This window comes from Gymnoscopelus braueri (genome assembly GCF_963280865.1).
Source record: "Gymnoscopelus braueri genome assembly, chromosome: 3".
Lineage (NCBI taxonomy): Eukaryota > Metazoa > Chordata > Actinopteri > Myctophiformes > Myctophidae > Gymnoscopelus > Gymnoscopelus braueri.
Window position 1 is genome coordinate 33,597,265 of NC_137612.1, and position 27,111 is coordinate 33,624,375.

Genomic DNA, 27,111 nt, shown 5'->3' on the forward strand with positions numbered 1-27,111 from the left:
CCAATGCCCATCAAAGTGTAATGAATGCAACGATAAGTCAGAAACAAACCTGTATGTACAGATATTGATCGATTGGTTGCTTTCTGTGAAGTCTACTGGTAAATGGTAACTGTTCTAATACTGGAAATCGCTGGCTCTCAAAGTGTGGTCTGGGGAGCCCCAGGGCTACTTGAGGGGGTTCCAGGGGGTCCGCAGCAAAATGACAAACATGCAGTTTGAACACTTAAGCCCTATTTTTTTCCCCCAGCTATTAAAAAATAGCCAATCTACAAGCCCACAACGCTTCGCGATGTGACATGTTGTGAGCTTGTAGGTCAGTTGATCAGTCTCTTTTTACCAGTGGTGGGAAAAGTACTCAAATGTTTTACTTAAGTAAAAGTATCAATACTGCAATGTAGAAGTACTCTGTTACAAGTAAAAGTCCGGAATTAAAAATGTGCAAAGGTATTGGTATCAAAATGTACTTAGAGTACCAAAAGTAAAAGTACTAAAATGTTTGAAAATAGCAGATCTACAATAAAATAGCGATGCGACGCGTTGTGAGCTTGTAGATCGGCTATTTTCAAATAGCCTAGGTATAAAATAGGGCTAAAGTGGTTAATGTATATTTTATAATATTAGTAATCATTTATATCTGTAAAGTAACTAGTAACTAAAGTTTTCAAATAATTGTAGTGGAGTAAAAGTACAATATTTGCCTCTGAGATGTAGAGGAGTAGAAGTAAAAGTATAGACAATTGGAAATACTCAGTAAAGTAAAAGTACCTCAAAATTGTAATTAAGTACAGTACTTGAGTAAATGTAGTTAGTTACTTTACACCACTGCTTTTTACTTTTTGCTACAGTGATTTTCATTTTATATTTCTATTGTAGCCTAATTTATGTTTTGACATTCTAGTCTTGCAATAGTGGACTATATGATTTGTTATGGATATCATGTGTTTTTTGTTTTGTCATCCTCAATTGGAAAGCCCTTTGGGTCAACTCCAGTTGTTTTTTTAATGTATTATATACATAAACATGACTTGACCTGCCTTGAGTTCACGGTACTATTCTTCTCAATGCTGCAGCGCATCACGCTGGCTTAGACACTACCATTGATGATCATTTGCAACGCCTAACTCTGAATGTACTCAGGGATATTTTAAAATAGCTTGCTATTTTTAAATGCAGAATAAGAACGCATACGCTACCCATACTAGTCTTCCATAAGACTTTAAATCCTGCCCATCAAAGTAATGAATGCAACGATAAGTCAGCCCAGATGTGTAATTACCGTGTCGTTAGTCACACACACACACACACACACACACACACACACACACACACACACACACACACACACACACACACACACACACACACACACACACACACACACACACACACACACACACACACACACACACACACACACACACACACACAGGTATCAGCTTTAAAGGGATCACGTTCAAATTGAATTTCAATAGTACAGTAGTAGTCTGAGTTGTGAAACAGAACACGGACCAGAACCATGATCCCCAGGTAATCATACAGGATACTGTTACAGTCTCCTTGCTCCATGCTTTCTATTTCATTATGTTCATCTATGTGAGTTCATCTATGTAAGACAAAGAGGAGTTAAGCTGGTCTTTCTCCTACAGACACTATGCTTTCACTAATGTAGACTGAACTATCGCAGGGACAGGGACATACCATGCTGAAAGGCAGTGTTACTAGAAGGTCAGGCATTTCCGGATTCATGAAAACATTCCAGGACTTCTAGGTATCTGGAGAGAATATTCTGTAAATACTGTAAGCAAATTGACAAAACTCTAAACAATATTAGGGGGTATTAATTGTAAATAAATCATAAATAAATACGTTATAAATACATTCAATAATAAATAATGGCATTAGTAACAATTAATGTAAGAAAATGTTATGTATTTTAAATGCACATGTACATTTTAGGATGATTTTATATGGATCTGCACACTATTGTGTCATCTACTGTATGTCAGTGGTTTTCAACCTTTTTCATGCCAAGGACCCCTAAATTGATATACATTTGGCCGCTGATCCCCATCTGAAAATGTGTTGTGCCAGGGACCCCCAGAAGCAAAGATTTGAGTTAAAAAAATTGCTTTAAAAATATGTATTCAAATATATTCACACATTTTCAAGATTTAAAAAAAATAGCAGATCTACAAGCTCATAGCTATGAGCTTGTAGAGCTGCTATTTTTTAATAGCCAAAGCTAAGTGGTTAAAATGATTGTGACGCTATGTTAACTAATTTCGCTGGGGACCCCCTGGTACCCCCCCCAAAGGACCACTGATGGTCCCCGGACCACTGGTTGAGAACCACTGATGTCACCTACTGTATGTCATTCAATGGGCAGTGTGCAATTTGTTGTCTGTATGTACGGTACTGTATGTACATGTATGGCCAGTGTTATCATTGTATTTATAACAGCAGATACGCTATGTGTCCATGACAAATTTCCCCTCTGGACAATAAAATCTATTTCTTTATACCAACACGTCATAGAATCACTGAGCTCCTAAACAGCACCACAACATGACCCAGGATTGTCATGTCAGCTACAGCTCACAGTGAAAGATCTGCTGTTTATGGCCTATATTTAACTTTGTCATAACAAGCAAACACTTGACTTTTTGTATTTTCCCCAACCTCAAAGAATGAAATCGATTGGAGCAGCACAATGGACAGGAAAAACAGTCCCTCTCCTCACCTCCCCCCCTTGGGTCTCTGATTTTGAGAGAATGCCATGTGGCTTATGTAACATCATGGCAGCATTCCAACCACTCATCCAGAAGTATTCACAATGACAGGTTAATCTTGACTGTATTGTCGTTTACTCCCCAGGAAGGTGGCCGATGTTTGAAAACGGACTTTGACCAATTTCTCTGGGGGGCCAAAACACGCATGCAGACCTTTAATCACATCATGAACCATACAGCATCCCTATTCTGGGGAGAACGTTTGGCGTAAAAAGCATATCTACAAGCTCACCAGTGGTGGAAAAAGTACTCCATTGTTTTACTTAAGTAAAAGTATTAATACTGCATTCTAGAAGTAAAAGTCAGGAATTTAAAATGTGCTTAAGTAAAAGTACAAAACCAAAAAAAGTACAAAGTATTGTTATCAAAATGTACTTAAAGTACCAAAAGTAGAAAGTATTCATTATGCAGAATGTTTTCAAAAGTATAAAATGTATAAAAATCTTTTGAAAATAGCAGATCTAAAAGCTCACAATGCGTCGCACTGCGAGCTTGTAGATTTGCTATTTTCAAACGGCCGAAATGTACATATGGGCTGAAGTGGTAAATGTTTGTTTTGTAATAATAATCAAAATCTACAAAGTAACTAGTAACTAAAAGTTTTCAAATAATTGTAGTGGAGTAAAAGTACAATATTTGCCTCTGAGATGTAGTGGAGTAGAAGTAAAAGTATTGAAAATTGGAAATACTCCAGTAAAGTAAAAAATACCTCAAGATTGTACTAGTACAGAGAAGTACAAGAAGTACAGTACTTGAGTAAATGTACGTAGTTACTTTACACCACTGATTCTGGGGAGAACATTTGGCGAAAATAGCATATCTACAAGCTCACAACACGTCTCAAATCAACACGTTGCGAGCTTGTACTGTAGATCGGATATTTCCAGCAAAGGGTTGTTGGTGTAGAGCGAAAAAGAAGGGGGCCAAGTATAGACCCCTGGGGGACTCCGGTCAAATAAGTATAGGGTATATATTTTTTTACTAATACATGACTGGGCCCACTTCAAAAGACTTCCACCAGCTTTTGTGGTGATTTTTGGGGAAAATGTGAAACGAGGAACATCTTCATCGCTTCATCGTTCCTCTAATGCATCTCACTTGTGACACGCACCATTTGCAGTGAGTGCCGTGTTGTGTTACATTAATCGTGCGGGAAACATATCGCCCACTTTCGGGAGGAAATAATCTCTCACACGATAATCGCAGATACTTATTCACTCAGAGCAGAGTTTTTCCATCCTGCACAAAAGATGCATCTTGAATTTTAGATGAATGAGACGAGGAAGACAATCCACAGATTCACACCATCTTGTAAAGTTATATAAGCCACTCTGGGCTCATGGCATACTTAAATAAGCAAGGGTTACGTAACTGCTGTATAACTGCACTTTGCTATTGAATAGCAAAGCAAATTAAGTCGGTGCACAGGAATTTACGAGCAAAGCAAAAACATTGTAGCGGATTCCTGCTTTTGTTCTCCGTGTGCATTAAGCCGTGTTTTCACATAAAAAGAAAGACACACAGCTGTAAAGTGTTTCCTCCTCTGCTAGGTGACTCACAGGAAGTCGAGGGGAAAAGTGAAAAATAAGCTACACATGCATACTCATGCACGAGCACGTTCTCTCTCTCTCTCTGTCTCTCTCTCCCTCTTATATACACACACATGCAAAAACAGACACAAAAAGATACTGAACCACCCTTACAAATGCACGCACGCACGCACGCACGCACGCACGCACGCACGCACGCACGCACGCACATTTCAGCTCCTGAACACACCAGATAATATAATGTGGGCCCTATTTTCGCCAGTGCCTTATAACCCATTATTCCTAAACATCTTTGCAATTTTTGACAATTTTTAAAAACATTTTCAAATAGTTCAACTAGCCGATCTACATCGACACGTTGTGAGCTTGTAGATTGTCTATTTGAACTCGTTTTTAAAAATAGTAAAAAATGGCAAAGAAGTTTAGGGATAATGGGTAAGGCACTGCATGGTGAAAATAGGGCCCAGTGTATGTCTTTTTCTTTTCCTAGGGTATGGTTTGCTGAGCACACTCACACTCATACAGTTACGCACATTCACACCGTATACATTTATGGTGTGAATCTTATTAAGATCTGTGTATCTAGTCTTACACTGTTGTCCACTGAGCAGCTCCACTGGAGCAGTTGGGGGGGTTCAATGCCTTGCTCGAGGGCACTTCCATGTTGAGTGTTGTTGAGGGAGGGGTGAGCGTTGGTCATTCACTTCCCAGCCCAGATTTATCCTGCCGTGGTCTGGGGAATCAACCCCGGAAAGCTTTTGGCCACAAGCGTATACGCCTCTAATTTAGGCCACCACTGCCCCCCCACCCCTTTAACCACTTAAACCCCAGCATTCATATTCTGAGGAAAACGTTCACAGAAAATAGCAGATCTACAAGCTTAATGTGTTGTAAGCTTGTAGATCGGCTATTTTCGGCAGGTATATTTAATGTACAGCAAAAAAAACTGAAAATACACTAATATAGAGCCCTGAGGGACTCCGGTCAAGTGGGTTCGAGTGGTTAAAAAGGTTCAGGACAGATGGGTGGAGCCATGTTACTGGCAGTCTTATTCACGGCTGCAACTATCAAGTATTATCTTAGCAGTTATTCTATTGATAACTTTTTCGATAAATAGAATAAGCGAGTAGCAAATCTTTTATGTATAGTATATACTGTATATCAACTATTGGATAAACCACTTTAGCGTTTATATGTTGCTGCACAGCGGTGTCATGCGAAATAGCATATCTACTACATAAGCTCACAATGCGTCTCAATATTTTTGAGTTAAAAAAAAAAAAAAAAAGCTTTTCACCCAAAATGACTCAAAATAAGGGTACATTTTTTACAATTACTTTATAAAATGATTGATTATCGATAATTTTTCATAATCGATATTCAGTGTAACGGTGGCCACTTATAAACCGGAATAGGGGCAGGTGTTATGGGTTAAACCCTCCAATGACGTCATTAATATATGAAGGGAAACATAGATTTTGACCATTTCTTGTCTTGGTCTCTTGATGTGAGCTTTGTGTCACAATGCATTACAGTGTTTTGCTTTTATCTCGCATCATGATTATATTGCTCCATATAACACAACACATCCCCCCCCCCCCCACACACACACACACAATTCCATTGTGTTCGTTGATGTTCCATTTCAACTGCCATTCTCTCGTCCTCCTATTCACTTATTACGTTTTTATCATAACTCCACCATCATTATGGTCACTTTTTCATCAACTCACTTCATTCTCATCATCAGTTTTATCTTCAGAATTGTGATGTCAAGTCATCACGTCGTAATCATACTTCAATAGAAATGGATGCGATATTGAGAACATGTTCATTTACGCAAACACTCAAAATGACATCCAGAGTAACGGATCCATCTCTTTCATTTGTACTGATAAAGATTCAATGAACAGGCTATTCTGCGTACAGGCTTACAGTCACATTGACTTTGCATGTAGTCAAACAAATGAATATAATCAAATCAGGTCTATCAATACATACACAACTACTGTATGGTATTTTGGGCTAATTTAAAAAACTGTTAAAAAATATCTGGAAAAGTTTTTCAGAATTTGCAAAGGACATTCGTGTACAATCATGTTTTTAAAGGAAAGTACAGTTTTTCAATTAATCATTATAGGTTTTCCATGGACCATTATCAAGTAAAATATTTTATTTTTATTCAATTATTATAATTGGTATTAGTATTATTGCAAATAACCATGTTATCACTTCTACACCTAATTTTAAGATTAAACCTTTACATTGAAACAGACAACACCTCGTGGCAGCATATAAAAGAACCGTATAAATGTATGTTTATAAATGTATTCATAAGGGGGCAGCTTTTGCAGAAAAGCAATGCACACCATGTGTTTGTTCTCTGTGTACATTAAGCTGTTCTCACATAAAAACACACTTGATTTAATAATACCAGTTAATAATGTGTCTGTCTTAAACTTTAAATCTCTCTTAAACTTCTCATTCTAAATCCAAGTCAAGTTAGGTTATCTGTTAGCACATACAGTAAGGCTACTATAATCGATTCCTGCTATTTGTGTATTTTTCATACTGACTGACTCACAGGCTGGCTCCCTTGGACTTTTCTATAGAGTGTTATCAACAACGGGAGCAAAAAGGAGAAAAAAATGGTTTTAATAGCATACTGCTCTATGTATTTTCAGAGCCTTTGATGTATGTTTTAGTGTCAGACTGGACTCAACCTCTGCCTGGAGGAATTTCACCTTTGAGCCTCCCACCAAGCAGAACAGAAAGGCATAATGGTCAGAACCTAAAGTTAAGGCATAGTGGGCTTATCTTTTTGCAACTGACTTTCCCGAGTAAATATGGATTTCATATCAGAAAATGAGTAAGGTGAGGGAAAGATGAGCATAAGGTGAATATAAGATGAACCGAAAATCCATTGTTAAACTATATTAACAAATAGGCCAACCTCATTTCACTGTATCAATAATATTGCTACACAGCAAAATCCAGAGTGCTCATTTAATTTTGCGTAAGGGTCAGTAAGGGTACATGTTTTACACTTGGTGGTTACATGAACACTCAGGATTTTCTGCGTAGGATCACCTTATACTATATCCTAATTGGACTTTCCCAATGCAAATGCTTTTTCTCCACAGAATAAGTGCGGTTTGGTGTAGCACTCATTTTGCACCCAGTGAATCCCCCACCCTGAGACCGTGCCACCAACCATCATGATTCATTACAGAACATTAAGATTATTCTCATGGCATAACATCTACATAATGCATAACACATTCGATGTGTGACAGTTCTTTCAGAAGTTCAATTTAAAAAATGAACTGGAATTAAACAAGTCTTGATGTTTTATATCTTAATACTTAATGGCCTTTTTATTATTATTAAACAAAAAAATGTAAAAGCCGACAAATCTTTTTGTCCTATACAATTACAATTACAATTTAGGCATTTACAGTAGCTCGGGCATTAAGCTGGTATATTCCGTTCCCTACAACCGGCTTTGTTAAATAAGGTAACATCAAATATTTATCACAAATAGCTGTATTAGTCATAAATATTCATGGGAGCAAGACTGTTATTCTCTGTGAAAATGTATTGACAGAGCTGGCATAACTTTCGGCAATTATTCAGCCGAGCGCCCACTGTGCCCGGATCGAACCTGGGCCTGATGGTTTCTACGGCGGTCTTGTTATTGCTGGTTGTGATCAGCTATTCTGTGTACAGTATGCACCTCAAACTCTTACAGTACGCCCGCCCCGGCCACACAGAATACAGTATTTAGTTTGTATCCCATTGGTAAACTAAAGGGGGGCAAAGTTCACAATTTGTTTGGAATTCACCAAAACCGTCTTGCTTTTCCACCTTTGCATCATGCTATCGGTTGACTCTGTGTTATTGTGGTTTAAACTTACTGGTTTTCACAGTACATTTAGTATTTGTATTATTTATTTATTTATGTCTGCAGTCAGTCCGTAATGGCACATCACGATGAACAGGAGTTGGGATTTTGCCATCACTCATCTGGAGTGGAACGGTTGGAGGATTCCAAACATGAATAATGGATTACACAAAATTCTCCACTAGCGGTCAGGGGCTTATTTTCAGTGAAAAATAAGAAGTTTTGTCTAACCCCAAACCCCCCCCACCCCCACACACACACACACACAGACACACACACACAGTATACCCTTGTTAAATCCTATTTTCCTTTCTTATATGTGTTACTCTCTAAATTGTATTCACTCCTCAGGCAGTGCCACTCTGAAAAGGAACTGAGCACAAATATGAAATGCTAATTGGAAATGTGAAAAGTATAGGTATATTCACAAATGGCTATGTTTCTCAAATCTATCAACCTCACAGCATTGTTAGGTTTAATTTCACTCATCACTGAGGGGGGAAAAAAAGTGTTTGGTCAGTGATGTGCAAATCAGCGTATCTTACAGTGTCAGTCAGGCTGGTATCTAGTAAGCAACAGGCGTTGCTGTAAGAGCCAGTCTCAATCTTTTTATCTCTGTCCATAATGTGCACAGGTGCAGCTTAATTCAGCTGGAAAACGTTGCTATGGTTATGCATGAATATGTCTCCGTGTTACCAGTAAAGCCGTTGTCATGGAGATGATTGGACTTATATAAGCTGAAAAAAACTGTGTCTCGTTCAAAAGGGCTGCACTGTTTTCACTGTACTCGTTTAATTTTTCATTTGTTTGTTGGCCACGCAGAAGTGACATAAATTGATTCAACAGTCTGTCTTTTCTTTTTTTTGCGGAGCATCTTTGCTAAGCAGGTAAACGTCCACTGTTTTGTAGGGCTTTGTGTGGAAATGGCAAAGGCATTGCATTCCCTCTGCAAAAGTTGATAACATGCATTTTCTACTTCGGCATCTTTCCCGTTCACTTGCATTATCATAACGTCAAAGTCGGGTGGAAACCTCGTACTGTCCAAAACTGTGACTTGTTAGGAAATTGAAAAAAACAACCTGTGTTCCAATGGATCCAATGTAGTTATTATTTTGTCACAAGCTCTTGTAAATACTTTCATTGGTGCATTATTTATAACAAGACCCACAGACACCACTTTCACTTTCGTTTGATTTCATTCAAAATAATAGCAGATCTACAAGCTCACAACATGTTGCAATGCGTCGCGTTGTGAGCTTGTAGATCTTAACTTTTGTGTGACATTGTAGTATAATGAAGCAGGGCATTAATTTACGAAAAAAACATAACAAGTTGAAGCATGGATATACAAGGTATCTGCCAGACACATCGGCAAAAACATCTGATTCCTTTTTTCCTTTTTCTTTTTTTCCTCCTTTTACAGAAATATCATCATAATATCTAATATCTTACCTTTCAGCCAACTATGCAGTGATGATGGACTATCCTCAATCTCGTAGAGGGAGGGGGGGCTGTCGTTTATTTCACCTTTTACCCTCCTGTCTGCCTCCACGTCCACCTCCGCCAGCTTTCAGCAGAGGATTAACCAGTCATTGACAGAGGAATGGTATGACTGACAGGTTAAGGTTTCTCTGCTCGTCAGAAAGGGTCTCCGTGTCTGTCTCAACCCTGTCTTTCCCAGAACTCACATTTCACCTTTCTAGCATGACTGAATGACTTCTGCATTTCTGCTGCTTTAGAAATGTGAAGGGAACTCTCTGGAGCACAGTTTATTGTATTGTGTACTCAAAGCGACTGCTGTATGGTACATTGACAAGGTGAATAAACACCTTGAATAAACTGCGTTTGTGTGTTATGTAGCCAAATGTATTTTCCCTGGTGTTTATCTACCTTCAACCAAGTTCTTGTCTTGTGTCCAGTTTTTGTTTTCTCTTTTTCGGTTTGTTTATGTTTTTTTTTTCTTCCAGTCAACGCAAAACAACACCTACAGTTTGCAGCGGACTCCATAAGACGAGGGAAATTGCAGCCTCAGTTGGAACGTGTGGGAGGGCTTTGTTATATTCATTTAAGGCCGTTTACTGAATAGCTGAAAGAGGGACAGTTGGCGGTGGGTAGCTGCCGCATGCGTTTAAACTTAAAACAGTCTACGATATGATTCCACTCCTTCAAGTTTTTTTAGAAACCTTAAGTTTTGGTTATGAGTTATTGCATTGCACAGACACAAACAAATCTGTTTGGTGTCTGACGGGTATTACTTGACAAATGAATGCCACAAGCTTCACCAACTGTCTTTGGCAAATGAGTCGATAGCAGACACAATGCCGGTGGAAGGGTTTCAATTTGGATAGATCCTGTGATACCTTTCACATCAATGAAGGTAAGACATCCCGGCATACCTCTTGATGAGACAAGATGTCTGGCGCGCAGGCACGGGAAGAGAAATATAATTTAAAGGTTCAAAGGCTGAAAGGTCCTTCTCCCTGTGTCTTTCTTTCAATTGCTTTCTCTGGCTGTCTCTCTTTCTTTATCTTTCACTCTACCTCTTCCTCTCTCTCGGTGCCGATACCCCCCTCCCTCTCTCACACTCTCTGGACCGACCTGTCCAGAGTCAGTGTCTCTTTGAAGATTTGCTGCTGGTGAGGGAATTCATGGCAAAGGGATGCATCACAGGCTGTCATATAAAATGTGAGTGCTTTCCCCTGGGTAATTTAATCACAGACTTTTATGGCAGCATCAGCCGGCACTGTGAGTTGTTAGAGATGGAGTAAAAGGATTGTAATTGGCATTCTTTCACTCACAGTAATATATGGAATATGCAGCATAATTACAGCTGTGGGTAATGGTCTGCCCGAAGACTGCTGAAGTGCTAAGCGAGGGTGTGCGCCACGTTTAAACTTGAGACTCTTTGTTTTGTGGTATTTCAGTTGGAGTAGTCAAACCGCATCGTGGCATGACTTTCATGCCCTCCCAAGCACTACTCGCAGAGGTTTGAAAGGACTTTGAGTGATAGAAAACTCAAGACTTCTCAATAAGTGAAACCTAACAGAAATGGGCACTAACTGAGTCATTTGTGTGTGGGCGCTGTGTTAAGGTCAACCCACTACCATCATTAAAAAGCTCTCAGATTGTCTGACAATCATCTCGTACAACTGTGCTCTTTGAATAAAAGGTTGTCGTCTACAGTACTTTTTGCTTGCTGCTATAACTTAAGTTTCTGCTATAGCTGAGCATCTGCTACAGCTTGGCAAAAGGCGGGTTTTATTATGCACCGACGGCGGCATTAAATAACATTTGATCACTCACCAACATTTACGTTTCCTCTGCACGCTCAGAATATTATGCACACACTAAATATAAACTTTAATCGCTTAATGTATTTCTCAACAGTTAACAAAGCAAAAGCTTATTTGCTAAGATATCCATCACCTGGTGCATGCTAAATCAATATGCTGCTTATTGTGCACATTATACAGTCCATATCAAGCCACTCAGTGTAGCACATTTTATTTCACCTGTCCAAAAGTCTAACCTAACCTACCGTGGTGATTTGTTGTTCTTGATGTACCATAAATCAAACGCTAACTGCATCTGCGGCAGCAGATTCGTCTTTTTTACTGGAAAACATGCTGTTCCTGGAAGATTTGGGAGTTGCATTTCTGCTGCATGCACGTTGACGGTACCGTGGGCCTTTCCATTCATATCAGCCAACTCATTTCTCTGTTTCTCAGCTAAACCAATCAGGTGAAACTGCTGTTTCACGCAGAGATGGTCATGCATAGTCGTGTGTGTGTATGCGTGCGTGTGTGCGTGCGTGCATGTGTGTGTGTGTGTGTTTGTGTACATGTGTGCGTGCATGCATGTGCGTGTGTGTGCACGCAGGCATACTGTCAGTTTGAACATTTGTGTGTTTCCAGTAAATAGAGCTTACAGTATAATAACATGACATTGATAGTAAACTCTACAATACAATGTGTTTGGTATGCATTATCCTCTCTCCATCCTGCCACATACGCTGCTACAGAACAAGAACAGTTTCTCTTCACGTTATGTGACTTGACCTACAAAAGCTCCCCGTTCTGTTCCATATATCTACCAGTGGAAAGTAACTAAGAACATTTACTCAAGTACTGTACTCATATCTTATATGTCTACTCCACTACATCTCAGAGGCAAATATTGTACTTTTTACTCCACTACAATTATTTGAAAACTTAAAAGTGACTTTGCAGATTTTTATTATTAATACAAAACCTCTGTGCTACTAGCTGTGAGCTTGCAGATCTGCTATTTTCGAAAAACATTCACACATTTTGAATATTACAGTATGTCAAAAAAAGGAGTACTTCTACTTTTGGTACTTTAAGCACATTTTGCTGCCAATATGCCTTGATGCCAATATGTTAGTAAAAATGTGGATGCAGGACTTTTAACTCGTAACAGGGTATCTCTACATTGTGGTAATACTACTTTTACTTAAGGAACAAATGTGAGTACTTCCTCCGCCGCTGGTAAGACAGACACCGCTGTGCTCAGACTCAGAGATGAGTAGGGTAATGTATCCTGATGACAGTGAAGTCCATCCTTCAAAACAGCAGGTCTAGTCAGTGTCACATTTTCCATCATCTCTCTCATCAAGAAACATTACTGGAATGAGATTCACAATGCGAGCGTGCGTGTGTGCGTGCACGCATGTGCGTGCACGCGTGTGCGTGTGCGTGCACATGCATATATATCTGTAGATTAGCATACCGTCGTTGTCGGGCATAAACCTTGTATGAACAAAACCGTTACTTTTAAGGGAAAAAATAAAGAAAAAAAAACCTGTGTTCCAATGGGTCCAATGTAGTCATTATTTAGTCACAAGCTCTTGTTAATACTTTCCATCCGTTAAATATTTATAAAACCCACATATCCTCACACTCTCAACCTTGCGTCCCTATCTTGGGCATGTCATTACAGGCGAAAATATTCAGGAGATTTTCAAAAGTTTTCCAAAATAGGGAAAATAGCAGATCTACAAGATCACAACACGTCACGATGAGACATGTTGTGAGCTTACAAATTGTTTATTTGTGCTACCTTTGTGCAATATTACACATTATAAAAACCAGGGCATTCATTTTAGGAAACATTTAAAGTATAATGAAGAAGCATGCAGATATACAAGGTTTCTGCCCATATTTGTGGATTTGAATTTGCGGGTGAGAGAAAGAGAGAAGCGACGAGAAAGAGCACGTAATATAGAGAGAAGAGAGGCTGAGGCTGCGTCCGCCCCAATCCTAAGATAAACTCAATTTGACAAGATGGTTACTCTCTCTCTCTGCTGTGACAGTTAATTCTGGACTGCAGAAAATGTCAAAAATGTTTAGCTGCGCTTGAGTGGAGTTAATTACAGAGCCCGAGGCAACGCTGACTGGGGCTGCTAATGGCCTTGACTTACAGATAAAACTGTTTAAACGGTTTTCGAGCATCTGATCTCAATGACTTAGAATCAAATATTTAGACAGCGGCGATCCGATCGACAATGGCTTTAAAAAGGTGACGAATACACTTCTCATTTCTTATCCGATTTATAATATAAAGTGATGATGATTAAGATCACTTTATTTCATCCTTTTATTTGATGGACCCCCTCAGCTGCATAAATACAGTGTTGTGGGCTCTTGAAGCTTATGTGCACTTATTCAACTAGCTTATAGTAAAGTTGCAGATGTTTGCAATGTGTTTGATGGTCCAGATCTGTCTTGTGTCATAATATATAATACCGTATGTATTTTTTTTCTTATTCAATTCAATGTCCTGGTACTACCTAATTTATAACAAGACCACAAGGGCTTCCCTTCATGAATAACATTTTTGATAGATTTATATTAATATTTATTATAATGACATGGATACCATCTGGATGTCTATTTTGAGCTGATCTGTCCATTAGTTAACTGCCTACAGTTTTTCTTCCACATTAATATGGTCAAAGAGATGCATTCCAAAGAGTAAAGAGTAAAAATTACATTTACTCAAGAAATGTTTGAATGAATTGCACTAAGAGTAGTTTTAATGCAACATCATTTTCACATTTACACAAATAAAATTAGTTTTTACTTTTGGTGCTTTAATTTGTGCCAAATGTAAAAGAGTGAAGAAAGTGATATTTTTCAAACGATTTGGCTACATTTGGCTTAAAGCCCATATGTTATTAATGTATTATTCTATTTGTTTCATTCTCTCAGAGAAGCGTCTGACTGGCAGAGTATATGTATCTATATATATATATATGTATATGTATATATATATATATACACTGGCTCTAGTCTGTCACATACCAATTTCACCAATCAAATCCAGTCAGACTCAGAGCACAGAATCTGTGCAGGCAGGTGAAAGGTGACGTGAGGTTACACGCATAGATGAATGAGGGGACAGACTCAACCAGTGGTTCATGTCAAGGACCCCTAAAATGTATTTAGTTGCGGACCCCCATCTCAAAAATATGTTGTGCCAGTGACCAGCAAAACAAAATATGTATTCAAAGATTTGCACAAATTTGCACGGTTTTCCAAACAATAGCATATACAAACTCATAGCTCGGCACAAAGTGACACTTTATGAGCCAAAGTATGAAATATGGTTAAAATGATTGTGGCGCTATATTAACACATTTAGCTGGAGACCCCCTGGTACCCCCCCAATAACCCCACTTTGAGAACCAACAGACTAAACAATAGCTACATTATATGCTTTGTTTACTTTATGCTGTGTTAAGATTTAATTCATGAATGTGTATGGTTTTATTTATATAGTTTAGGCCATATTTGAATGTGGCTATTCTATATTTTGTTTATTTCCATTGGACAAGCATGATTTAAAATTTCAATTACATTCTGATTATTGAAACAATAAATCAGATCGTATCAAGTTACTCAGTTCGTGTCTATCCACTAGACACTTTCTTTTTCTTACTCAAGTAACTATTTGGATGACTACTTTTACCTCTACTTGACTCATTATCATTTACATTTTTATATTTGAGTAGTTTTTTGGCTACTCTACCCACCTCTGAGTATCAAATGGTGGTCAAATAGTTTTTTGGAGCATGTGAGAAATGCAGTCGTGTACAGTACATACACCCACACGTTACCAACCGTTCTACTAAACCTTGTGCAATATGTGGCCAGCTTGACATTCATCTTACCTAACCGACATGAAATGTCAACTGACATGACATTTACATTACCTGACCACCTGAAACAAAACACATCGCTGCTGTCAGGCGGAGAAACCTTGTATCTCTATATTTAACTCAATAAGATTCTACAAAATATCTTCTAAATCCTAAGAGTTTTTTGAAAAAACTAATGTTACTATGTGAGTGATTCTCAAACTTTTTCATGTCAAGGACCCCAAAATGTATATGTATTTGGCCGCGGACCCCCATCTCAAAATATTTTGTTCCAGGGACCCCCCAGAAGCAAAGATTTGAGTTAAAAATGTTAAAATATCTATTCAAAGATTTGCACACATTTTCACGATTTTTCAAAAATAGCAGATCTACAAGCTCATAGCGCGGCACTCGGTGCCGCGCTATGAGCTTGTAGATCTGCTATTTTTGAATAGCCAGAGTGTAAAATAATGCTTTTTAGCTCAAATCAAAAAGTGACACAGATGCGTTCCAGGTTTTGGGGAATTCATTCCCTAGTGTCGCACACAAGTAGTGAAGATAGCCGATCTACAAGCTCGCGACACGTTGCGATGCGACGCGTTGTGAGCTTGTGGATCTGTTATGTTTGAAATGTTTGAATTTGAATCCTGAAAAGTAACAGTTTTGGACTTACAAGGTTTCCACCCGACGGCAATGGTATCATCATTTGTTCTATCCGTCTTCCTTTCTTCTTCTGACTTCCTCCAGCCGCAGAGCGCTAGCGTTCCCCAGCAACATCTACCTGTCTTCTGTGGTGGAAAGTACATTTACTCAACTACTGTACCATTTTGAGGTACTATTTCTTTTTACTTTAATTGAGTATTTCCATTAAAATTAAATATATACTTCTACTCTACTACATATCTAATACAATTATTGGAAATTCTACATAGTGAGTGCTTTTACTTTTGGTAGGCTACTGTAAGTATATTTCGATGCCAATACCTTTGTACCTTTGCTCAAGTAAAATATTGAATACAAGTGTTTTACTTAACAGAGTATTCCTACATTGTATTATTGCTACTTTTACTTAAATAAAAAACAGTGAGTACTGGAAGGGTGGAAGAAGTAAAAGGAGGTTGCATCACTTCCTTTAACCGTGCTGCAGTGACACATGAAAGTCTATGAAATGTTAATCAAGGCATCAACAGCACAGGGGGGCCAAAGGGTGACGTGAACCCACACCCAAGGACCATGACCCAGAGATGGCCCGTGAAATGAATAGAAGTTGGAGCCTGACCAAGGGGATATTCTACGCTCCACTGCCAATTTCACTATCACATTCAGCCCCAGCTTGGGCGAATAATGTAGTTTTTTTTTCTGCTGACAGTCGTCCTGACTGTGCATAGACACGCACACACCCGCGCGCGCACATGCACACACACAGTAGAGTGTGCTTTGTTTGTTTTTAGATTACGAGAAATTAATTTGGGACCATGATGTAACTTACAATGACAGTAAATGGGCAACCTGCAGATATGTGGATTAATGATAGAAAAGAGAGACAGACAGACAGACAGAGTAACAAAGTCATATGTAGTGACTGACAGCATTGAAGAAAGTCCCTTTGGACCCTTTGTGCATAAAACCCCCCCCACACACACACACACACACCCACACCCCATGAATGCTGGACTAGAATTTCATGGAATCTGAAAGTTAAACAGGTAAAACATTATAGTGTGTGATTATGGATGGCAGCAGTGTGGCAAACATCAGGGTTGGAACAATGTGGTGGTGGGGTGAATGTCCCTTTCTTTTTGATTGAGCCCCTGCCCCCATTTTGGGGGGCGTAGGGGACATGCAGGGGGCACCGCCCTGCATGTCTGAAGACTACACAAATTGTAAAACACATTAATTCATTGGACATACGGTATGCAGAGTGCAAGAAACGACCAGCATTTTCATGCTGTTAAATGATTTTCTTTTCTTTTTTTGTGTTAAAATTAATTGTCAAATAGATTTATATTCCAACAGCAATGACAGACAAAGAGGCTTTGTTCAGTAACAGGGGTCACCCCATCTCTCCAGCTCTTAGCAAAAAGAAAATACATTTCACTAGGATACCAATTGTATCTAATCAGGAGTAGGATAAACAAGTGAAATTGGAGGTTTTGAATCAAGAAAGCTGAGAGGACACAATTGGAATTTGAACACTATACAACTGAAGCTAATAAATGATCTTGTGGAGTTCTCTCTCCTGATTGGATAAAATTGGCATCAACATATATTTTCTGTTTACTAAAGAGCTGCAGAGATGGGGAGATCCCCGTTACTGAACACACACACTCGATATAGCAATGATTACTATGGGAATATAGAGAATTTTAGGGGGAGTGTGTCTTTAGGTCTGATAATATGTATTAGCCATGAACAAATTACACTTTCCATGAAGATGACTTGAAACATATTCCCACAAGGTCATTTTTCGATCAAGATTACTATCCATGAGGGGATTTAGGTAGCCTGGAAACCAGACAAATCTGCCTGTGCAAAAAAAAAAAAAAAGATTAGTCTGGCCCCGCTCGGTTGTGATTGGATTTCGCTGCCCCCGAAGTTGTAGGGCACCAATCAGGGCCCAGTATGCAAATATGGAGCAGGTTTATCACCAGAGGCATTTTTTTTTAATCCACCCCTTGGAAACACAGAGATTCCAGACTAATGTCTATGCAGTGATCAGGCATGCAAACAGCCCCGAGGTGAAAAAGGTGACAACATGTTGTTTTCTTTCGGGTCAGGTGTCACACAATTGCCCTATTTGGGTTCAAAAAGGTGACTGTAAAGTGCTGAAAAGTGACACTTTTGCATGTCTGAGTGATATTAGTCTGGCCATGCCAGGCTAGGATTTTGGGTCCCCACAACGATAGTAATACATAAACCACACGCACATGCACGCGCACAGTATGCTATCATTTTGTCCTTTCATATAGCATTCCCAGGCAGCTGAAGCCAGTCATCTTCATTCACAGGCATCCATTCCAGTGTACATCTGCCTTTAGTGCGAGCGCGGCTGTCAGTTCCACAAAGGCCATCGCAACAGAACACACTCATTAGTATTATGCTGCGCTGGGCCTCGGCATCAAGCGACTACCACCCCTTGACTAATTTTGTGTTTTGTATCGCGAAACAAAAGCTTCCACTAAATCCCCCTGTGGGCTCCGGAGTGGCTTTACTGCACATCAAACTATGCTAATTATCCTTTTTGCATGATTAATTGGACCAATTAGAATTAGCGGAGGAAGAAAATGATTCTTGGCAAGGTGCGAGGCATTAATTAGTCATAAAAAGCCGTTTATTAGTGTTCAAATTTAATCTCGCGGCGCACAATGGGATTAAGAGGAAAAGACAGCTAATATGTGGAGCGTTCCATCACTCCGGCCTGCAGATAGAATAATGAGTGTCACTGCTTACATTGTGCTCCATCACCCCGCAACCCCAACACACACACACACACACACACACACACACACACACATGCAAGGACACATGCATTACACACACACACACACACACACACACACACACACACACACACACACACACACACACACACACACACACACACACACACACACACACACACACACACACACACACACACACACACACACACACACACACACACACACACACACACACACAGCCACCATCCCGTTGCCCGCACCACCCCCCCCCCCCCCGCCCCAACTACAGTTGCCGTTAGAAAGCACCCCTTCGTCATCTATCATAAAAAGTGGCAGTTGCAACACAAACATTCCAGCTCTGATTGATGAGTCAAAACCATAAAAACGACTTCTACACAGTAATCCCGTGCAAGATTTATGGCTCGGAGGCAATGCATTACACATTTGCAATAACAAAATCAACAACAATAGCAGCACCAGCAGCTAATGGTAATTTAGCTATATGGCAGCATCGGTAATGGTATGTGTTAGCGGAGATGGCGGTGTGGCAAAGCAATATTCGGGGCTATGTCTGTAGAGGTGCGAGAAAACAGAAATGGGGAGTTTTTTTTATGACTGTAATAACAGCATTTGAAACAAATACAGTATGGGCAGTAAAGTAAAAAAAACATGTGGGTGTTTTCTCACACTTGGCGATGCACAGGAAGTGATGACTTGACATTGGCAAAAACCAAAGAATTGTATGTTTGAAGTGCAAACACACACAAAACACCACCGATGATAACCATCAGCATATTGTGATGATCGCAAGTGTGAACATGAAGGTGACTGAAGGTGTGGTATAGATATGACTGGGTTATTAACCCTGATTTATTCTTCATCGTACAACAGTGTCGTGGGCAAAACAATAGCTATGAAAATGAGAATGATAATTTATTTATTTGTGTAGAGCTTTTTCAAACAAGGTTACAAAGTGCTTTAGAGAACAAGGTAAAAGAGCAGCATGATGATAACCATGAAACAACAATATAAAATCTGTGTATAAAATAACAAGATAAAACAGAGTGGATATTAAATTAACACAGATCAAATCAATAAACACACTAAAACTGGCAAGAATACTAAGAAAAGGACTTACGGTAGGATAAGTGAATTTCTTTTTGTTAAAATAAGTGTTAAATAGCTTGATATTCTGATACTAATCATTGCTATAGTGTGTTTGTTCAGTAATAGGAGTCTCCATGTCTCTTAGTAAACAGAGAATGCATTCTCAGGTCGGGATACAAATTTTATCCAATCAGGGGAGAGAATGCATACAGGATACAGACGAAATAAGTGAAATTGGAAGTGATGACACAAAGAAATGAGCAGACAAAATTGGAACACTATAAAATGTAAGCTGATAAATGGGTACTCTTCTGATTGGCTGAAATTGGCAACCCAGCTGAAAATGTATTTCGTTTATTAAAGAGCTGGGGAGACGGGGAAACCCCTGTTACTGAACAAAACTTTTCAGAAGTGATTAGAAAGATGACACTGATCTACATCTACAAAGCTCACAACGTGTCAAACGGCGACTCTTTGTGAGCTTGTACTGTAGATCGGCTATTTTCTGCGTGCGACACTGTCGTACGACATACTATAAGTTAAGCATTATTCTCGCCCTCTCCTATCTTCCTCTCTTTCATTCCCTCTTCCTTTGGGTGAAATGGACTCAGTTGGAGAGCTACTCATTGACTCAGGCCTTTTGGCCCGTCCCAGGGGGCCCATCCCAACATGCAACGAGAGAGTGAGAGAGGAAATATGAAATAATCATTAACCTATTAAGACCTGAGGACCCCATTCTACTAAATGTCTTCTAAATCAAATATCTATATTATATATTCTATATCAGTGGTTCTCAAACTTTTTCATGTCAAGGACGCAATACAAATGTATATATTTGGCCGCAGACCCCTATCTCAAAACATTTTGTGCCAGTGACGTCCAGAAGCAAAGATTTGAGTTACAAATGTTTGCTTGAAAATATATATATATTCAAAGATTTGCCGAAAAACAAAAATATCACGATTTTTGTAAAATAGCAGATCTGCAAGCTCATAGCGCGGCACGAAGTGACGCGCTATGAGCTTGTAGATCTGCTATTTTTGAACAGCCAAAGTATTAAATAAAATCTAAAATGACAGATGCTTTCCCGGTTTTAATGGGTTAAAAAAAAAGAGAAAATCTTTCCACATCATAAACACAATCTGCCCAGGAAGCTGCATGAATAATGTTCATGTTTGCTTGCCTACGACCACAATAGGTGGATTAGAAGGATTTCCGGGTGTTGTCACTGTGGCATTGTCTCTGGAATATTGAAGAAACGTTCTGCCCACACCGATATGCTCCCAGTCTTTTGATGGAACTGGCTTTGCAGTGAAACACATCTGGGGGAAGGAAGAAAAAAAAACGTCCTTGGTTCTATTTGATGCATTATGTTATGCCAATGTATTTTACATATGGTATCTTCATCATTAGAACATAATTGTTACGTTGGCCTCTTGGTCAGAAGGATTTGCTTGGGGGATAATTTGAAAAATTGTCTTCAAAATATTTATTTTTTCCTCCAACCAGCAACCTCATTAAATTCTCCTACATGTGTTTTTTGGTTCAATTAAAGTCGGGCGAATACGTTAAGATATTGTAGAGCAATTTCAATATAGGCTACAGAGCATTGAAGTGAATCCATTTTCTCAGCAGAGTGTGATATAAAGCGACTCATTACATTTTAATGCAGAACCACTCATTTCATTTGGAGCAAATTGAGTGGCTGTTGCACTGCACAAATAACCTTGTTTTGAAACAATCTGACATAGCCAAAGAATACATAATTGAGCGCCAATCCAGTTCAAAGTTTGTGATTCGGACATATTCTCTAATAAATTCTCTTATAAATTCACTGACGGTGATCTCAAAATATTTTTTTCCAGAAGTTGAGTATAGCTGCCAATTGCTCGGCAGCACTTCTGGGTCATTGCCAGGTGCCTTTTCTGCTTTTATGTGACTTTTATGAAAATCTCTTGAGTAGAAATGATATAGAAGAGCAATAATGTCCAGCACTAATTTAATACCTTATTACCATAAGCCTGGTGCAATGCATGCATAATAAATTGTTGTATCTTTTACAAGGCTGAGGCATATGGTTAGGAGACTGGATTCTCTTCAAACTGCACCAAATTTGCATGATAGGATGTGAGAGTTGGATGGATTTGGGGATTATATGAAACACAGCCCTCCATTTCCAGTTCATTGTACTAAGGAGAGGTATCACATTCACACAGATGGCGAAGAATTTGGAAATGCACAGCTACTGTGAATCAAAAAAATCTGCACAGAAAAGTACTTCAAAGAAATCTCTACTGCACCCCCCCGCCCCCCTAAAAGTAAACGTCTTTCATGCTTTTTGTGGTCTCTGTTTCCAGTTTTTAAAGGGGTTAATGGTTTGAGTATCTCAGACAGAGCCGAATCAGCCGATCCATGTTGTGCATGGTGCATCAGTTAATCAAACTAATCGATGTAATCGATTAAAATGGATTAGTAATCAATCCCTATGTTGTTGGGCATGGCATTATAGGCAAAACGTTTCCAAAAAATGACATAAAACGTTGCGACAAGTTGTGAGCTTGTAGATCAGCTATTTTAACAGGTTTTGCACAACAACAATACGACGAAGTGTAAAAACAATTAAGCTGTTGATATTCGTTGATATATAAAACATTAAAAGAATATTAAAAAATTATTCTCGATTATTTGATTAATCAAATAGGTAACCGATAGAATGAACATAATGGATAGTTGTAGCCCTACTCACAATACGTTTCCAAGTGAGAAAATAAATAAAGGTTGAATGAATGAGGTTCTACAGTCATGACGTCTGTTATGGTTAGATCATTCTAGGGGTCCATCCAGGGAACACATTACTGTGCGGTTGAGTGGCATCACCCTGGCAGTCAACAATCATATAGTAACAGCGGGCACTACATATACAGTATGCTTCCATTTTCTATTGGTAAACAAATTACACAGTTATTTAATACAGTGTGTTGATATGAATTATCTTAATTTTTTTCCCTTTGATACCTTGCTTAATTTGCATTCCATTAAGGTCAAGTGACAGCTTTAATGGAGAAAAGTGGCACACACTTGAACGTTTCCATCACTTTCATCATGTAAGAAAAGACGACTCTGTGTCATTACGAGACTCTTTAGGACATTGCCTTTGAATTGCCCCAGATTCTGTTTTAATTCTCGAGAGATACTCCACGATATGAAACATAACCCATCATCCCACCCCCTCCACCCCCACCCTCACACTGTCACTTTGAGTCTAGGTTCCCATGATGTCTGACTCTGTATCCAAACCTCAAACCTCAAGTTACCAGTGGCCCGGTAACACTGAGAAGCGGTTTAAAGTAACTAAGTACATTTACTCAAGTACTGTACTTAATTACAATTTTGAGGTACATTTACTTTACTTGAGTACTTTACTCCACTACAATTATTTGACAGCTTTAGTTACTAGTTACTTTGCAGATTATTATTACAAAACGTACATTAACCACTTCCTATTTCATACTCGAAAATTGCTGATCGAATACTTTTACTTTTTTACTTTAAGTATATTTAGATGCCAATAGTTTAGTATTTTCAATCAAATACAAATTTCTATATAGGCCTTTCACGGATTATTTTAATAATTGTGGTATTGCTATTTTTCTTATATAAAAACATCAGAGTAGGCTACAGTACTTCTTCCACCACTGATTGCTAGTGAAGTTGGGGACAGCAGAGTCGCTAGTGTTTTCTCCCACTAACACGTCCCGTTCCGCTGAGAAAGGTCAAGCACACCGCAGAGAAACTAGCTGGGTTTCAACTTGCCATCAGCCAACCAGTGTTCATTTTGTCGACTCGAACTATGACGAAAAATGTTTGTCGACTACCTTTTTTCACAGATGAAGAGATAAAAACTAAATAAAAACTAAGCTATGATGACTAAAACTATGACAATAGTGTTTTTTTAGTGGTTAAAAACAATTTAGTCAAAAAAGAAATACACAAAATTGTTCAGGAGGGACTATAGTGGAGAAGAGATCCAATAGAACTAAGACAAGTCATTTTATGCTTGGTTGTGTAAGGTTGTTGCACTCAAAATTGCCGATCTACAAGCTCACAACGCGTCGCAGACTATTTTCGGTAGCCGGTCTACAAATCAGGCATTAACGCCATTAAATACATCTCGACTAAATCAACTGTAGATTTAGTTGACTAATATCTTATGATATTTAGTCAACTAAAATGTTTCAGATGACTAAAATATGACTAAAACAACTAAATTTAAATGTATTCAAAAGACTGTGACTAAAACTAAATCAAACTTTGCAGTCAAAATTAACACCGTAGCCAACAGTTCAGTCGAATCAGTCATTCAAGGAAAAGTCTTTCCCAAAATGCATCATGACCCATTTTGTTGGTCGGGACCCATTTTATGGGTTGCACGTTTTGTACACTCCTACAATTTAATATTTTTACAAAAAACTTTAAAACTTTTTTAAAAAATGTCAGAATAAATCAGAATGTATTTATTTTATTTTTCTATTTAAAAACTGTGAAAATTGTATTATCTAAATTTAGTATCTAAATTTACAAGCTCTGTGAGCTTTTTGTTTACTTTCTAAATATATTTTAAACCAGGACGTTATGTATAGTACGTACATGCACCCCATAAAAACATGCAACAAAAAATTAAGTGGGTTGGCACTTGATACTGTAGTCTCTCTGTATAGTGTGATCAACCCAATATTGTACTGTTACTACCGCTGCTAGAGTATAATAATACAGGGGAACTGGTGTTATAGAGGTTTGGGCCGCTACGTGGCCCTCACACCTACGTCGCACTGCCGATCCGACCAAAATGTCTGAGTCATAGTGTCGGGGGCTTTGGCAGAGTACCCGTTGTACCCATCTGTCTGTGTCCCTTTTATGTCCATATATGGAGATCTCTGTATCTGTCAGTCCTTGTCCCTTTTATGACCATATATGGAGATCCCTGATGTCATAAGTATATGCCCATATATTGGAACGCTACAATGGAAGTCAACCTGATCATGTGTCTTTAAAGATTGGGTAGAACTTGATGTCAAAAATAGCGTCTTATGAACGGTGGTATATAAAATTACAGGACAAGTTGTTTCTACAATTATGGGGCACCTTCCTGAAGTTGTGTAGAGGAGACAGGTAAGGGTGATGTCCCTTGTGGGTTTGACCACGTGCACGGAAAGGTACTGTATTAAAAAATAAAAGTGTAACTGTGAGCCCCTGGGGGGTATTCTGTTGTTTTATGTTACTATTGCCTGGTGTGTGTGTGTGTATTGTTAATGTTTTGTGTTGTTTTGTTTTGTTTGGTGGATATGTTAAATATGTTTTTTTTTTAAAGGAAGATGGCATGTTATTTGTTTGCTGAGATCATCAGTATATGCCCATATATGGGCATGCCCCACTTTGTGCCGATATATGGAGCTGACTGATTTGTTTGTGCCTGATGCCATGACGACACATTGAGGTTAGACAACACAGTCCATATTTGGGCGTAGCTGCATTGGGAACTCCTTAAATGGTTATCGATGAGTCAGAGTTACACCAGAGGTCCGACCGCCTTCCCTCTCATTAGGCAATTTTAATAAAGGATATTGGCCGCGTTTCCCAAAGAGATTCGTAGAGATGCTGCGTAGAGCATCTGCGCAGGTCCTACGACGGGTCTTACGTGCGTCCACACAGGCTGCGCTGTACCTTAGCAGGCACGTAGATTTCAGGTCATGCGTAGCCTACGCAGCTTGCGTAAGAGCCTCCTACACAGCTGGGACTCGGCGAAACCTACGCTCTACCCTCATTAGTAGCAGCTGGTTGTGCCCTACGTGCCATCTAAACTGGCTTCAGGAAGCACCATTGTCGTAGGTTCCCAAGTCCACGGCGTTACGTGTCTGCTAAAATACATTCGGGCAACAGCATGCACGTATCCTACTCTCCTCCTACTCCTGGGAGAGGCGTAGCCCTGAGTGCTGTCCTACGCAGCAGTTTGTTACGAGCGCCCTGGGGCGCTCGTAACACGACCCATCGTAGCGAAATAGATCTATGAAAAGACCGACCACACACACACACACACACACACACACTTTTTATATATATATATATATATATATATATATATATATATATATACACACAAGCTGTCAACGCACTGCGACATGCCGTGTCTATAGCTTGCAGATCTGTTCTTTTGGGTAGGGCGGGCGGCTGCGCTGCTTCTAGCCCTGGTTCAGAGCGTAACTCACTAACGCTCTGAACCAGGGCTACGCTGCTTCGTCCTCTATGCATGAACCCGAAGTTTACAAATTGTACTCTCACGAATGATCCAATCGTCTGATAAAAATATTAAGCATATATAACTATATAAATGATGCTGAGCTAAACATGTTTCCTTAATTTCGAAGTTTTATAGTTAAACGTTATGATGAAAGTCCCCAGTTCCTCTCACAAAGTGACAGCTGTTGCGCTCGCCATGTTTATGAATGGTTAAAAAATCTTTTGAAAATAGCAGATCTACAAGCTCACAACGCTTCACAAGCTTGTAGATCTGCTATTTTCAAAAGATTTTAATACATATTAAATTTGGGAAATGGGACATTCTGCATTCCTTTACTTTTGGTATTTTAAGTATATTTAATTTACTTGCATAATGGGGACACTTTAGTGTTTTATTTACCTTGCAGATGTCACCTCACCGCTGTAATTTAATTCATAAATATATTATTCAAAAGTTGTATTTGGAGTGGACTGCTTCAGGACATCTGACAGTTGGCTCTGGTATTTTTATGATCCATTTCACTGTATATATTCGCAAAGGGAGTTTAAACTGCTGTGTAGCGTAGGACAGCACTACGTAGTTTACGTAGGCCTTACGTAGGCTTCGTCCAGGAGGTCTTTACGTGCATGCTGTCTCGCGAATGTAGTTTTAGCACACACGTAACGCTGTGCGCTTGAGAACCTACGACGATGGTGTCTCCTGCAGCCAGTTTAGATGGCACGTAGGGCACACACAGCTGCTACTAACGAAGATAGTGTGTAGCGGGGTTGCTACTGCGCAGCTGCGTGGAGGCTCTTACGCAGCTTCTAGGCTACGCACGAGCTCAAATTCGTTTGGGAAACCCGGCCATTATAGATACAAGGT

General features: G+C 39.2%; 1 protein-coding gene across 1 annotated transcript in view; it reads right to left on the reverse strand.

Annotated features, from left to right (window-relative positions):
- The window catches only part of LOC308081897 (TOX high mobility group box family member 2-like), a gene marked incomplete at its 3' end in the record, with an annotated part of 399,667 nt that extends 389,867 nt beyond the window's left edge, over positions 1-9,800 (reverse strand). Inside the window, exon 1 of the mRNA XM_080423513.1 lies at positions 9,696-9,800. The remainder of the gene's footprint in view (positions 1-9,695) is intronic.
- Between the last annotated feature and the right edge of the window lie 17,311 nt (positions 9,801-27,111).